Here is a 17,670-nt window from a genome sequence, read left to right as displayed (position 1 = left end):
TGTGAAGAAAATCCTCCCAGTGGGCACAACTTTGGGCAGTGCACCTGGTATTCACTTTGTTTGGAAAGAGAAATGGGCAGATGTGCAATTATACACCAGCTTATGGGCTGTGACTAATGGTTTGGTCTGAATGGTCAGAGACTTGGAAGTAATATGAGTAGAAAATTGGTGACAGAAACATTTTGAGAATATATATGGAGATAGATCTGTCTGAATGGAAAAAGAACATGAGGATATTTGTGTCCCATGTGAATACTCACAAAAGGGTGACCTCAGCCGAGGATGATTCTAAAAATCAAGTGGCTAGAATGAGCCATGCTGTAGATACCATTCAGCTTTTTTTCTCCAGTGGACACTGCCATGAACAAAGTAGCCATGGTGGCAGAGATGGAAGTCATATATGGGATAAGTAAGGTGGACTTCCATAAATCAAGGTAACATGGTTGTGGCCACTACTGAGTGTGCAATTTGCCAGCAAGAGGGACTGAACCCCCAACATGAGATCATTTCCCAGGTGATCCGCCAGCTGTCTGGTAGCAGGTTGATTATACTGGACCACTTCCATCATGGAAAGAGTAGTGTTTTGACTTATTGGAAAGACACTAACCCTACCCATGGATTTGCCTTCCCTGCATTCAGTGCTTCTGCCAAAGCTACTGTATTAGTCTATTCTCATGCTACTAGTAAAGACATACCTGAGACTGGGTAATTTATAAAGGAAAGAGGTTTAGTGGACTCACAGTTCCACATGGCTGGGGAGGCCTCACAATCATGGTGGAAGATGAAGGAAGAGCAAAGGGAAATCTTACATGGCAGCAGGCAAGAGAGCTTTTGTCGGGGAACTCCTCTTTATAAAACCATCAGATCTTGTGAGACTTATTCACTATTATGAGACTAGCACGGGAAAGACCCACCTTCATGATTCAGTTGCCTCCCACCAGGTCCCTCCTATGACATGTGGGAATGATGGGAGCTACAATTCAAGATGAGATTTGGATGAGGACAGTGCCAAACCCTATCAGCTACCATCTGTGAACTTATAAAATGCCTTATTCACCATCATGGTGTTTCACACAGTATTTCTTCTGTCAAGGAACGAACTTCATAGCCAAACAAGTACAACAGGCCCATGCTCATGGAATTCACTAGCCTTACCGTGTTCCCCACCATCTTACAACAACTAGTTTTATAGAATGGTGGAATAGACTTCTGAGCACTCATTGGCAGTGCCAGCTTGGTGGCAATGCCTTACCAGGCTTGGCAAACTTCTCCAGAAGGCTATGTTCTAAATCAGCACCCGGTATATATGTAACTGTTTCTCCCATTGCAAGGCTCATGGGTCCAGGAATCAAAGCGTTGAAATAAGAGTAGCACCATTCACAATTACCCCTACTGACCTGTTAGACAAGTTTGTTTCCTGTTCCTTGACTGCTATAGTTTGAATGTGTTACACAAAGTTAATGTATTAGGAACTTAATCCCAAATGCAACAGTGTTGAGAGGTATGACCTTTAAGAGGTGATGAGGTCATGAGGGCTCTGCCTTAATGTATGGAGTAATGTCATTATTTGAGAAATGGATTAGTTATCTGGGGAGTGAGTTCCTGATGAACGAATGTGTTCGGTCCTCTGCCTCCCCACTCTATTTTCTATGCATGCAGGCACATGTGCTCTCTTGACCTTTCTCCTTCCACCAGGGCATGATAAGCAAGAAGGTTCTGCCAAATGTCCCTTGGCCATGGACTTTCCAGCTTCTACAACTATAAGAAATACATTTTTGTTCCTTATAAGTAACCCAGTCTCTGGTATTCGGTTACAGCAGAACAGAACAGACTAAGATATGCTCTGCTGGCCTAGAGGTTTAAATTGAAAAGAGAGGAATGATTCCACCAGGAGACACTGTAATGATTTTATTGAACTAGAAGTAAAGACTGCTGTCTGGTCATTTTGGGCTCCTCATGACTCTGAGTCAAGAGGCCAAGAAGGGAGTTGTGGCTTGAGCTGAGGTGATTGATCCAGAATACTAAGGAGAAATGGAACTACTACTCCACAATAAAGATGAGGAAGACATGCCTGGAATACTGAAGATCCCTCAGAAAACATTTTAGTATTACCATAACCTGTAACTAAGGCAAATGAAAAACTACAATAACACAATCCAATTAGAACTATGAATGACCCAGATCCTTCAAGAACGAAGGTTTGGGTAACCCTGCTAGGTAAAGAACCATGGCCAGCAGAAGCGCTTGTTGAAGGCAAAAAGCAAATACAGAATGGGTAGTGAAAGAAAGCAGTAGAAAGATAAGCCTTGACCATATGTCCAGTTACAGAAATGAGGACTGTAATTGTCAGGAGTATTTTCTCTTTATTTTGTTATGAATACATTTGTGTATACATACATATATTACGCAACATGTATTTGTTTTCTTTCCTCTCTATTCCTTGATCATAAAACTTAAGATACATTGACTTTATATCAGTATTTAAATATTGTTAATTTTACATCATAGTATTTAAATATTGGATATTGGAAGAAGAGTAAACATCATGCCTCCTCTGGGGAAAGAATTAGCACACTTTTGGTTGTATGTGTGATAGTTGTATCATGTTAGGTGGAATGATGATTCTGTTATTGTCTCTATTTGGAGGTTATTGTTGTTTCAGGAAATGCATATGGGTACTAAGTTTACAAGGGGTGGACTTGTGATGGTAGATTTTATGTGTCTACTTTACTGGGTTAAAGGATGCCCACATAGCTGATAAACAGCTATTTCTGGGTCTGTCTGTGAGAGTTTCACTTGAATAGGTAGACTGAGTAAAGATTTCCCTCATCAAGGGAAATGGGCTTCCTCCAACTCATCAAGGGGTCCACATTGAACAAAAAAGGCAGAAGGAGGTGCATTTTCTCTCTGTGTTTGAGCTGGGACACCTATCTTCTACCATTATATGTTAGTGTTCATGGTTTCTAAGCCTTTAGATTTGAACTAAGACAAACATGATTGGCTTCCCTTGTTCTCAGGTCTTCAGACTTGGACTGAATTACAACCCCACTTTTCCTGGTTCTTCAACTTGCATATAGTAGATTGTGGAACTTCTTGGCCTCCACAATCTCATAAACCACCTCTCTGGTGAACTCTAATACACTTCTTAATAATGATGTTAGCTGTTCCAGGAAGTATTCATCATTCAGGCTCTTAGATTAGGTCTTGCCCCACTCCTGAGTAATTGGTTCATATCTTGTTCTTGTTAATTGGTAGCTCTGAAGGTCTGTGTTGGAATTATGCTCGAATTTTGGCTTCTACATATACTGGAAATATTTTTTCTCTTCCCTCAATTATATCTGAGTTTGCAGTGGTAGAGATTCTTATATTATCCATTTTGTTTATACTATTATCTACAAGCCAATCAGTACAAATGTCAGTTCCCGCCAGGATAACATATTTGCTCTCCAAGTGACAAAGACAAACTGTGATCAGAGCTGCATATTTGAAAGGCTCTGAGTGAATAGATGTGTTCCTCTCCTTAAGAGTGTAAATCTAAACTTCTAACATTGATGCATTTGTATTTTTAGACATGTTCCAGAATATAAATTTGTTGATGAAGTCTATTTTTAACTTTTACATAGGATATGCAGGTGTGAAAATACCAGGAAAAAGTTATTCCCTATGAAGAGATTGCTAGGTGTTTCCTTTCTTTTTTTTTTTTTTTTTTGAGACGGAGTCTCGCTCTGTCGCCCGGGCTGGAGTGCAGTGGCGCGATCTCAGCTCACTGCAAGCTCCATCTCCCGGGTTTACACCATTCTCCTGCCTCAGCCTCCCGAGTAGCTGGGACTACAGGCGCCTGCCACCTCGCCCAGCTAGTTTTTTGTATTTTTTTAGTAGAGATGGGGTTTCACCGTGTTAGCCAGGATGGTCTCGATCACCTGACCTCGTGATCCGCCCGTCTCGGCCTCCCAAAGTGCTGGGATTACAGGCTTGAGCCACCGCACCCGGCCTAGGTGTTTCCTTTCTTACTTTCCAGCAGTTTCAACTCAGTCTCTGTCCTCAAAACATGATTTTTTTTTTTTTTTTTTTTTTTTTTGAGACGAAGTCTTGCTCTGTTGCCCAGGCTGGAGTGCAGTGGTTCAATCTCGGCTCACTGCAAGCTCCGCCTCCCGGGTTCATGTCATTCTCCTGCCTCAGCCTCCCGAGTAGCTGGGACTACAGGCGCCCACCACCACACCCGGCTAATTTTTTGTATTTTTAGTAGAGACGGAGTTTCACTGTGGTCTTGATCTCCTGACCTCATGATCTGCCCGCCTCAGCCTCCCAAAGTGCTGGGATTACAGGCGTGAGCCACTGTGCCCAGCCAAAACATGAATTTTTAAAAAAATTAGACAACCATGGGCACGGCTAAAATCTATAGCTGATGGATGATTAGTATTCTGAAAATACAATATAAATAAATAAATAAAGGCATTATTTCAGAAAATGGTCCCTTACTTTTTGGGAAGTAATTCAATTTATGGTATATAATCAGAAGCCTCTACAACCCCATAAAACATTGCACTTAACACTACTGAGCCCAGGCACTTCCTCTAAATGTGTCAGTCCTGGCTCCAATGTTGCCCAGTTTACCAGTCACTGCAGAGGGATTTGTTTGGCATTGGGTGCTGCAGAAACTGAAAAAGAATGTAGTATCCTCCAGCAAAGAAGGCATTTCCCAGATTTTATAAGAGGAAAGTCATCAGAAAGATGGTGCTCACATCTCAGCCAGTGATACTGAACAAGCTTCTGATCCACTTTCCACCTGAACTGATGTGACTTTTATAGCCACATGTAGATGCAGTTTGAATTAGAAATTGTAGGCAGATGAAATCCAAATCACTTAAGATGGGCAGACAGCAACAAATATTATACAGCCAATGTATTATTTGGAGACTGAATGGTTCGTGGTGGAAAATTACTTGCAGTACTATAAAAGAGCTCCCTGTAAAGGCAGAAACACATGAGTTCAGGAAGCCAGGATGGGGGACCCCTTAGGTCAGATGGGAAACCAGGTACCTAACTCTGACTGGAGGTTCTAAGAGCTGCAGCCGGTTGTCCCAACACCTGACTGTGATGTTTCACTTATTCTTATATCCGACTCAATAGATGAAGGTTTCAAAGTACTCCAATATGGTCTTCACGGAGTTTGACTACTATGGCAATGTTCTTCAGCATTTTACTGCCCACCACCTGCAATGGGCTGACGAGATTGTCTAAGCAGCTTGCCCTAGATGCTGTCCACAGTCCCCAGGATGTCTTTTTCTAACACCAAGTCATACAACTTATTCCCAACTTTGATGTTCTCCCATCTTAAAGTTTTTCAGTGAGAGGAAGAAAAAGGGCCAATGAAACTTCCTAGAGAATATTTCTTTTTACTTCTAATTCTGCTTCCTAACCGGCCTTTGAATAAACCAATCTGCCTCCAAGGAGAGCTAGGTCTTTAATTAGTGTTTTGAAATCCTTTTTGAAACCAGGATAATAAGGTTCTAAATTTCCAGTTTTGCTTCTGAATTAAATCCTTGAAATATTTTTGAATGGTTTCATAATTTCTTTGTTCTCCACTCCTCAGCACTAATTCATTCTCTTTGTCTAAATTACTCTTACTACTCTAAGATGCTTTTAGAATTAGGAAACTCTCTCAGTAGATGTGACTGCAATTTTCAAACGGGAAGCTCAGCTGACCTCACCTTCCATTTAGCTCATAGCATTTTTTAATGAAAAAAAAAATCCACCTTTCATTACTGTTAAAGAAAAAACAGCAGACAAAGCATTAAGACATCCCGACTCCCAGCACAGAGACCCAAATGGCTTCACATAACAGGTTACAATTCTGTAATCCAGCTTTCTCCAGCCCTCCGATGGAAGAACTGGACCAGTATATTGCCACCTGTATGTCTCCTAGAAGTAGACCGAATGATGATCTGCATTGCATCAAGCGCTCTAGATATGCAGTGTTATTTCTAAGCTTCTTTTGAGCTTGCAGTTTATTCAGGCATACTCTCCTTGAGACAGGACCAATAGTTATCAAAGCCAAAGAGCAGGTAACATTTTCCATGGGCATTCTTATGGTACCGTTTCTCTCTTCTGGTACCACCATACATAATTCTGTAGGTGCTATTATTATCCTATGTTAAATATAGGCAGTATTTGTACGTGTAGGAGGGTTGTGGTTTTGCTTTATTGAAACTCCACTATGTCTCCACTTTTCCAAGACGTTATGCTCTGATACTGATTAAGAAATACTCCCCAATTCCACATTCTTGCTGTGAACCACAGTTAATTTGAGGAATGAAAATCCCCTAGAATTGTCACACCCAACAGTGACCACTGGAGATCAGAAATATTCTTCATAAATTATCAGCACCAAAAGAGGAAAGGAATTTCTTAAATTAATTGCTTTTGTTTATGAGCATTTGCTTCAATATTTTGGGGAAAAATAGTCACTCATTACTTATTAATTGCAGAGATTACCTTTATGTACCTTTATAATATGGATCTAAAAGATTATTAAGGGATCAAATTATTATACTGAGTATAATAACTTGAGTACAAAGATTATTAAGAGTACAAGTTATTATACTGAATTTTAGAAGAGGGGGATAGCTGACATCACATACTTCCAGATAAGATACATTGCCACCAATGTGATATTATTGCCTAAAGTGTTTAACATTAATCTAACCTTAAAACAAATTGGGGAACAATCTAAAAAATTAACTGGCCTTGACTCCTTAAAATGTGAATGGCATGAGAAACAAAAGAAGGAAGAAAACTGTCTTGGATTAAATGGTATTAGATGGAATGCAATAATTATGTCCTGGATCTAGAAAATTAATAGCTGTAAAAGTTATTTTTTGAGAAAACTGAAGAAATAGGAATTATGATTTCATATCATATGCTAATATGCTACATATGCGATCACCTTTTGATCTCTTGATTGATTATGGTGCTAGGGTTATGTACAAGAATATTCTTATTCTTAGGAGACACATTTTTTATTTGAAGTATTTAATGATCAAGAATCATATCTTTGACTCACTTTCAAAATGATTCAGAACTGCCCATGCATACACACATACCTGAGAATCTGACAAAATGTTAATACTTACTAAATATAAGCAAAGTGTTTTTGAGTGCTTATTGCATTATTTTTAGAGACAAGTTGATCTTATTTATTTTTAATAGACAATTATATGGTTTGGCTGTGTTCCCACCCAAAATCTCATCTTGAATTGTAATCTGAATTGTAATCCCCACACATTGGGGGAGGAACCTTGTGAGAGGTGATTAGATCACGGGAGAAGTTCCCCTGTGTTGTTCTTGTGATAGTGAGTGAGTTCTCTTGAGATCTGTAATCCCCACACATTGGGGGAGGGACCTTGTGAGAGGTGATTAGATCACGGGAGAAGTTCCCCTGTGTTGTTCTTGTGATAGTGAGTGAGTTCTCTTGAGATCTGATGGTTTTACACGGGGCTTTTCCCGCTTTGCTAGGCACTTCTCCTTCCTGCCACCATGTGAAGAAGGATGTGTCTGCTCCCCTTTGCATCATGATTGTAAATTTCCTGAGGCCTCCCTAGCTATGCTGAAATGAGTCAATTAAACCTCTTTCCTTTATAAATTACCCAGTCTTGAGTGTGTCTTTATTAGCAGCATGAGAATGGACTGATACAGACAATAATGGTGTATATTTATGGGACACAATGTGATGTTTTGTTGTATGCATATATTGTGAAATAATTAAATCAAGCTAGTTGACATATACATTACCCCACATACTTATTATTTTTTGTGGTGAGAACATTTTAAAATTTAATCCCTTGCAGTTTTGAAATAATACCACACCTTATAATAATAATACACTAGGGTCATCATGCTGTGCAATAGATCTCAAAAACTTACTGAATTATTCTTTCAACTTTTCTGTAGGTTTGAAATTTTTCAAGACATAAAGTTGGGGGAAAATCAATTACCATCATTGGTCATTGAATTGGGGAAATAAATGACAGTGTATTATTCAACTTTCCGAATCTTTCCTCTTGCTCACAGGCATCGTGGTAGAAAACAAGCACCCCTGCAAGTTTAAGACAAGAATGAAGTTTTCTTAATTTTGCACATTTTCACAGTTTTTCTATTTTAATCATTCAATATATATGTGCAAAGATTTTCTAACCTTTTAAGAAAAAACATATTTTTTTCAGGATTTTTCCTCTCCAGAATTTGTTTAACTGGGCATTCATAGATACTTCAAGAAAACCCGTGTGCTGTGCAAAATAAGAAACAGATACAGTAATTCACAGAAGAGTCAGCACTTACAACTTGTGAGTGTCCAGGGACAGACAATGGAACTTATGAAATTGCACGAGACGTCAACCCATGAGCAATTCTCTGCTCACGTACCAATCACACCTGGGGTGACTTGTCAATACCATTAGTCACAACTTGGAAACTTAATGACAAGAGTAATTTATGAGGCACTTTTAAAAATAAAAATCAATTGAACAATGAATTGCTTGCCTAGTAACAAATGATAAAATTAGGCATATCTATTACCAGAAAGTCTGGGTAAAGGAGGGAACAATAAAATGAAAGTATAAAACATAACATGTAAGAAAACCGAAACAGGAAACAGGTGACCTTGAAAGACTAAAATGTGGGTCCCACTGCTGTAAAGGCATCCTGTGGTTTATTTATTTATTTTTTTGTATACATTTTGTGGCCTCCTCATGTTCCTCTACTCTAGTCCAAGTTGGGATGTTTAGAAGGAAGCAGGCTCCAGGTTCTATGGACTGAATTTTGTTCCTGCAAAATACTAACTCCCAGCATGATGGTACTTGGAGATGTGGCCTTTGGGAAGTAATTAGGTGAGATGAGGTCATGAGCAGGGGGCTCTCATGATAGGATTAGTGCCCTTATAAAAGGAGATATCAGAGGGCCGGGCGCGGTGGTTCAGGCCTGTAATCCCAGCACTTTGGGAGGCCGAGACGGGCGGATCACGAGGTCAGGAGATTGAGATCATCCTGGCTAACACGGTGAAACCCCGTCTCTACTAAAAATACAAAAAAAAAAAAAATTAGCCAGGTGTGGTGGCAGGTGCCTGTAGTCCCAGCTACTCGGGAGGCTGAGGCAGGAGAATGGCGTGAACTTGGGAGGCGGAGCTTGCAGTGAGCCGAGATCGCGCCACTGCACTCCAGCCTGGGCCACGGAGACTCCGTCTCAAAAAAAGGAGGTATCAGAAAGCTCACTCTCCTTCTCGCTCCACTATGTAAGGACACAGTGAGAAGATGGTTGTCTGCAAGCCAGAAAAAGCACTCTCACCAGAACCCAACCTATGCCGGCACCCTGGGATCAGTCTTCCAGCTTCCAGAACAGTGAGAAAATAATCTTGTAGTGATGAAGCCACCCAATGTATGGTACTGTTATGGCAACCTAAGCTAAAGGAGACACCAGATAAGGAAATGCTGGTGACATTTCATGACAAATGCAAATAACAGCATCTGGAAGACCTACAGCAGGTTGTAAACATTACCGTGTCTTTCATTCCCAGGGCATATATTTGATTACATATAGTGATTAGATTTTGAATGTCGAGCCTTCCATTTTAAAAAGACCTTTAGGGAACTTATCTAATAAAAGGTCATTAAATATTATACTAGTACACAGCAGCCACAGCAATACAAATACCAAAGCGAGCATCCTAAAACAGCACACTGCACCTAGGCTTGCAATCTGGCACGCCCACTTTCAAACAAAGCACTCTCACAGGCTCAAAACAAAACAGTTGTTCGACTGTGTCGGCCAGAGCATGCAGGGGATATTTTAGCCATAGGACCTTCAGTATCATTACAATCCTCTAATTGCTTATTGGCTCAGCAAAGTTAATGAACAGTTGTTCTGCAAGCCCGGGCATTCACTGATAAGCAGTTCCATTATTTCTTATTCCTTGTGAATGCACAGCTGCTGTGATAGCATCTCCATCAAGTTCCAGTGTAATCCCTAACATGAAAGCAGATGCCAAACGTCAGCATTGGACATCACCCCTCCCATTGCACATTTCCTACGGCGGCACATTTATCTCTTCAATGAAAAATCTGTGCAGAACTTTATCAATAACATGAAGTTTTATGAACTTAAAAAGGTTGTTTTTTTAATTCAAAAATAGAATAATTTCTTTTTTTAAGATTTTGGAACTTATAAAAATAAAAACCCACATATAATTCTCCTGCAATCTCATTAAAGAGAGAAAAGCATTATTAAAATGTGGGTTTAAAAAAACATTTGGTCTTTTCCAGCATTGACTACTTTTATTACCTTTTAAAGTTAAAATGTCAGTGGACTCAGAAATAAATCTGCTTGCATCAGAGTCAAATCATGTAGAATTATTACACTGCAATGAGTAGTTTGCCTGTGCTCTCAAATGCCTCTTTAACAATGAAGAGGTTCAGGAGCAATTTTTTCCCTCTAACTACAGAATTAAGCTTCGAAGCTCTCTCTCAGCCTCTCCCTGGTCAAGGTTATGAGCCCTCTTGAAAACACCTAAGGTGTGTAAGCACAGGAGATATGAACCTCGGCTTTGACTGAAATAATAAATACCAGTGGGACAGACACTACATTAATTCCTTCTCTTCAGATTTTCTGAGATTGACTATTTCAGTTCTGCAGCCAAAGCCTAGTGAATATACAAAGCAAACAGAATAAATGCAACAAGAGAAAGCAATATTTTAAATAATGTTCGCTATGTCTGACACTCCTGAGATATTACCCACCTCCTCTCAGCCTGCCATCTAGTTTCCTGTCTTAGTAAACGTCAACACCTCCAAACACCAAAGAGGTGAGCTGGGCAGAAACCGGGAAGGCCCCCTGGACACCTCCCTGGCCCTCATCCTCTCAGATCAGAACCTCATCACCTTGCATCACAGGTGTCTCCTCAACATCACTCACTCTATCCAGTTCCCTTCATCACCACCACCTTGGTCTAAACCGCATCACATCTTACCTATGGGCTGCTTTCCTAACTGGTTCATCTACAGCTACCTAACCTACTATGCCTTTCAATCTATTTTTACCACCATGGTCAGAGAGTTCTGCGCAAAACACACCTTTGATCACTGCTCATCCCAAATAGTGCCCTGTCCACAACTTTCCTGTACCTCTCACAATTCCCTCTAGCCATGCCAGCGCTCCTGCAGCTTCATTCACCTCCATGTTCTCTCTTCCTTCAAGGACTGTACACATGTCCCCTCTATAATTCTCTCTCCCATCTTGACCTCATCTCAAACAATACACACTCTGGAAAGCCTTGCCTGACCTCCCAGGCTGGATCAATTCTCCGTATTTAGTAGACTTTCAAAAAAAAAGGGAGCTTCCTTCTAAGTAGTTTACATCGCTGCAATTATTCATTCATTTAATCTGGTGAATGTCTAGTTCACCCACTGGTCTATGCATTTCTTAAAAGCAAGGATAATTACTGTTTTGTTCAGTTTTGTTTCTCACCATAGTATCCCACAGTCATATCACAGTCTCTGGCACATAGTAAGTGCCTAATAATACTGCTTGGCTCAGCACACGAAGAGTTTCATGAATAATAAATCCAGAAGTAATTATGATGAGAGTTTTGTATATTGCTGAAATGTGTGATTGACTTGGTTTAAAAAATGATTTGGTAGAATAATGTTTCTGATTAACATTTTCATTTATTGACTTATCTATTGGTCTACTTACTTCAAAAATAGTTATTTGTAAAAGATAGTGACAAATCCTGGCAAAGGGCAAAAAATAAAGCCTTCAATGAAGCTTGAGCAAAGTAGGGAGGATAAGAAGAGTCTGATATCTATAAAAATGTCTCTAATGAGAGTTAGTTGGTAGTGACTTCCTAAAAGATACAGACAGCATACCTTCGAAATTCAGAGGCAGATTCACCAAGTAGAGGTTTTTTGTTTTGTTTTGTTTTACAAATTTGACCTTGAAGTCCTCATGGAGAAAACTGCATCTGAGCCGGACCATGAAAAATGAGTAGGATTTCAATAGATAACAATGGAAGACGTAGGTGAGATTTGTTGACTTGTTTGCTTGCTTTTCTGTTTTTGCCGTGAGGAGCCATTTAATGTAGTTTGAATTTTTAATACAGGAATTAAGACATTTGTCTAATTCTATGAAAATGAAGTAAAATAATATTTGTTATCAAAACTGCTTCAGGAAATCAAGAAATTATAATCAATGGAGGGAGAGGCACCAGGGTGAAAAACAACATGGAGGAAAAATGAAAGGGAGGAGTTCGAGACTCCTATCCGAGGACCAGGAGGAAGGAGGTGATGTGAAGAAAAGTCGGAAACTTCGGAGAATGTTTTTGAAAGGTGGGGAGACAACTTTTACTTTCATTTTTGGCAAGTTGTAACTCCCTCATCATTTCTGCAGCCAGTTGAGAGACAGGGCTCTCCTGTGAAGTTTAGGTGGACTTTTGCCCCAGGAGGGACTAATCACAGGTCCAGGGTTCTGCAGGCCGTAGCATCAGCACTACCCCAGGCCACACAGCTGGCTGTGATGATTGATGTAGTAGTCCCTTGTGAGTCCAGCAGTCCAGAGAGGGGACCAGGCAAATGGGGTACTCATCATCGCACCACTTCTGCCTCAGTGGGAATGGAGTTCCTCAACCTTCACTACGCATTACCATCAAATTAGGAACTTTTTTTTTTCTTTGAGATGGAGTCTTGCTCTGTCGCCCAGGTTGGAGTGTAGTGGTGCAATCTTGGCTGACTGCAACCTCTGCCTCCCAGGTTCAAGCGATACTCTTGCTTCGGCCTCCTAAGTAGCTGGGATTACAGGCTCACACCACCATGCCCTGCTAATTTTTGTAGCGTCATGCCCAGAGATTCTGATTCAGTTAGTCCAAGATGAGGTCTACGAATGAGATTTTTAAAAATAAGTGTCCCATAGAGTCATGAGGATCGATTAGGAAGAGGTTTTAATATAGAACTCTATTGAGTCATGAGCTGAAAGGAGATAAACGGACACCATCTGTAGGCCAGGACTTAGGGACAGATAAAGACGCTGAAACTGCAGACAGAGTGCCTCATGACTTTTCTATCTCTGCATCCTACTCATGTTTCCTGCTTAACACTTTGCACAATTTATAATTAAATATTTATCTTTTTGTTCATTGTCTGCCTCTCCCATTAGACTGTTACCTACAGGAGATCAGGGATCTTGGCTTTTTATTAACCACACTAGGTTTAATTAGCCTAGTGACCACTGGCTACCTGGCACAGAGATGATATAAATATTTAATGATGGATGAATGGACAAATCCAATTAATTACCTAGCTGTAAAGTAAAGAGGTGGCTCTGCATAAGAACATTATTCTAGGAGGTAATAAAATTCCCTTACAACCCCAGGCACTGAAGTGAATAGCTGTAGATTGCATTCATAAGATGGACCATCTGCCCAGAATAGAAAGAATTTGTCATGCATTGATCTCAGCCAATCAGCCTCAAAATGTATTCAGGTGCAGAATACCTTGATGCCATGTTGATCTTTAGCATAAGACAACTTACTCCTTTTTATGTCCTAAGAAGACAGTTTTCTGGCAAAAAAAAAAAAAAAAAAAAAAAAAAAAAAATTGTAGCTCCATGTAATATGTATCACTTCATCTTCACATTTTTAGTACATGACATATTTTTAAGAAATCACATTTAAAGGAAAAAATTGTCCTCCACCAATTTATTTTATAATTACTGCTGGAAGGCAGATTCAGAGAGAAGGAAGACACTGAGATCTTTTAAATAATGGTAAATGGAAAGCTTAAAATGGAAAAGTGTTTAAGTTTTCTTTTCTTTGAAAAATTTGAGAAAACAAGTGACTCTTGAATTTAACTTGATGCAGCTTGTTCCTCCTTAGGATGATGGAGGGAGACTACTGATTCATCTCTATGAGTTCATTGTCATTAGCCACATCCTGCGGGACTCTCAAGAGAGGTACTTTATAGGCTGAGATCAAGTGTAGGACAAGTCCATTTGCCCTTCCTGTTTGGATCTGATGCTGGTTAACAGGCCTAGCTAGGCCACAGGGGGAAAGGAAACGTAAGGCTTGTCTAGATGAACATTGAAAGAAAGTCCTCTGGATGAAGCTGGAATTAGAGTCCTTAACTTTAATTTTAACTGAGTTACTCTTTATTCTTTCTGCTCTGTAGGCTCCATGGTCTTAAATTTTTAACGAGTTTCATGTACATGAGATTATCAACTATAGATCTGTCAAATACACTTTTAATACCTTTGTATTTCAGTTGTTTCTGTTAAAAAAAAAGTAACACATGGAGAAGTTATAAATACTGCTGCCCTTACTGACTTTGATGTTCATTTTCATCTAAATGAGTCATGATCTCCAAAGGTATTGGGATGTCACTGGGCATCTTTTTTGATTTTTTGGTTTTGTTTTGTTTGGAAAACCAATGCGAAGTAATTATTGAGTGCTAGAACAATGTTTCTCAAGCTACATATGCTGAAATGACAGTATTTAAATTTTCTTTTCACTTATATAAAATATCAAAAAATGAAATTTCTGGAAAAAATTAAAAATATAATAAAACCTCTTTTATTTAGTAGATTCAACAGATGTAAAAATTACTCTCAGTTATTCAAATGGCTGTAAACGTTTCTTAGGCTCAATGTTTTTGCTTATCTGTGTCAGAATGGTGACAGTTTGTAGACCAGCACCAGGCCATCGGCCACACTCTAAGCTGCACTGTGCTTTACCTTCTAGAATCAAGTGAAAACACTTGTGGAGGTATGCTCATGTTTAAAAAGAATTAATTTGTGGCATTCTTTAGCTGTTACAGAGAAACCTGTTTTCACATTTTCTTCTTTATCTGGTGGTTTTTACATCATATGCCCAGATTCAGCTCTACAAATTGCTAATCGAGAGCAATGATCTGGAGAGTTCACTGTCTGCCAACAAAGATTAACACTCATGGCAGAAAATGTTGTAATTTTTTTCAGATAGCTTTTTAGAAATTCCTAGTTGATTTTCCTTCTACTATTTCAGTGGAGCAGAACAGCAAATATTCTTAAGTGCAATAAAGAGTCAGAACATTTTGTTTGATCCAGATTTATTTTACCATACTTGCAAAAAATGATCCCATTTTTCATTAAGTGTGTTGGCTTGGGGGCAGGGCACTGTTGCTTGTCCAATTAAGAATGATTTAGCTTTTATGGCTTTATAGGTCTGTATACCAATGTCAAGAGGCAGATTTTGAAATAGGCTGCGACATTACTCACGGTCTAAAATACCAAGCCAAATAGTTTGAACAAATTTCTTTTTTGGCTGAATAATATTTAATCAGTCCTGGGGTTTAAAAATAGTTCAGATTTTGACATTATTATGTTAGCTGTTTAGCCCCTTTCCAAACAAGAATGAGTCAGGGACCACATTCATACAGTTGACAGAGATTCCTGGTGAATATATCAAAGAGGATTATATTGAACTCTGCCACATCCAGTTGATAAAGTGACAATGAACCCGTCTCTTTCTCCTGGTATTGCTACCAAATCCATGTAAGTGACGGATGCAGTTACCTCTGATACCCTTTATGGTAGTTACTAAATTTTCAGTATCAACTATGATAGTAACACAAAATTTCTCATTGCTACTCACGGTTGAGTACAGTGTTTAGCAGGGAAAAGAAATAGTCACACACACACACACACACACACACAGAATCTTAAAAATACAACAGATAATACTTGCCTGACATTAAGCTTCTCAGAATGTTTTTCTTTCTTTCCCATCTCTCACTGAGAGACTTCTGAGCTGAATGTTAGCTCAAGGTTTAAAACTGAACATTTTTACTGTGACACAAAAGACAGTGTTCTCGGCTGCAGCTTGCCAGATTCTCATGTTCCATAATGATGCCTGAAAGCACTCTTTGACACAAGAACTTACCAAATATGACTTTGAGCATTTAGGTGGGTGATTACCCTAACTTTTAACTTTTCTCACAACTATGAAGATTGAATTTCTGGAACTCCCTTTTCTTAAAATTTCTCTTTCTGAAGCTTATAAGATACTTTTATTTTTTAATAAAAATTACACATATTTCTTTTATGACAATAATACTGCATGTGAACTCTGGAGGCAGGAATCACTCATACTAACACCGTGCTAAATTTTTCCGTTTCTCTAATTCCTATTATTCATAGATCTCAGAACTGTTGAATTCCTTGGATTTCTCTTTTCCCTGCTGCCTTTCACATTTGGATTAGTTTGGTTAACAATGGAGGCTGATTTTCTACTTTTATATATTGGCAAGTTCAGCTGAAGTTTGATGATTCAGAAATTACTTTTTCTCTCTATTTATCAGGGCAAGGAATCTGGTTTGTGCAATCACCACTCATTACCTTATTTTGCCCATGACTTCATCCAGACACTTTTCACAGAACACGATAGCTTTTCTTAGACAAAACTCCTCCTGCGTCCGGACGTTGTCCAACAGTTATTCTGGTCTGTCAGCTTACAGTGTGTAGGCTATTACTTTATAATGTGTCGAGAGACATAGTTTCAGCTCTATGCTATATAAGCAGAGCCTCAAGCATAATTAGATTTCTGAAATCCTTTCTTTCAACTTACAATGTACAGGTGAAGGAAGCATTAGCTCAAGACTGCGCAAAACTCTAAAATGACCCCAGAATACCTACCAGAAGCACTTTGCCGATACGTTATGTGAACATATACCTTACCATCCAAACTAGAACACTGCTGGGAATAAAAGGAGTCACTATTATTACATTAGGACAACAAGTGTAAACAAGAACCATCTTGCATCATGAGCCAGGCCATATGGTAAGCCTACAGATCTGTGGTATAAAAGAAGCCACAAGATTTATCTACATTAAGATGTATCTATATTATTTACCTTTTATTGACCTTTATTTATCTACATTATTTATCTCTTACAGTTTGCTAAATCCCATCTTTTACAGTATTTAAGTAGCCAAATTGCTTCAGTTGCTTTGAAGTCAAAATATAAAGACTACTGAAGATTTCCCTGTTCTAACCGCTGCTAGGTTTACTCAATACAGCTCCCACGATGCACACATGTCATCTATAGTTTGCTGGTCTTTTTCTTAGCTTGGCACAGTGTCATTGCCCTGTGTATGCTGCATCCCTTTCCCCTGTAATTACCAACTTAGTTTTTTCAAACATCTTGACATCTATTAATGTACCTGAGTTAGCCCTTAGCAGAGAGTTCTCAAAAAGTAAAAGAAATGCCCCCCAAAAAGAAAAAGGTAAAAGAGAAAGAGTGAAAGAAAGAAAAAGGAAACATACAGGGAGAAGAAAGAATGAATGGAGACAAAGAAAGAGGGAAAGATGGGAGGAGTGAGGGAAGGGTAGAGGGAAGAAAGGAAGAGGAGAGGTATAACTGTGTTTATACACACATCCACTGAGGAACCCTCTGGAATGCTGGCCTTCTGTTTTCTATCAGCAGAACATAATTAAATCAAAATAATTCAGAAATAAAATGTTCTTTTTTCATAAAGAAAGTACCTCTTTGGAAGGCATTTGAGAAGTTACCTTTTTTTTAAAGAAGACATTGTAACATTTTCTGCACTAACAAGATTTTAAAACGGAAGTTTTCACCACAAACACTGAATACAAAG

This window comes from Chlorocebus sabaeus, chromosome 14 (genome assembly GCF_047675955.1).
Source record: "Chlorocebus sabaeus isolate Y175 chromosome 14, mChlSab1.0.hap1, whole genome shotgun sequence".
Lineage (NCBI taxonomy): Eukaryota > Metazoa > Chordata > Mammalia > Primates > Cercopithecidae > Chlorocebus > Chlorocebus sabaeus.
Note: the sequence above shows the minus strand (reverse complement) of the source record.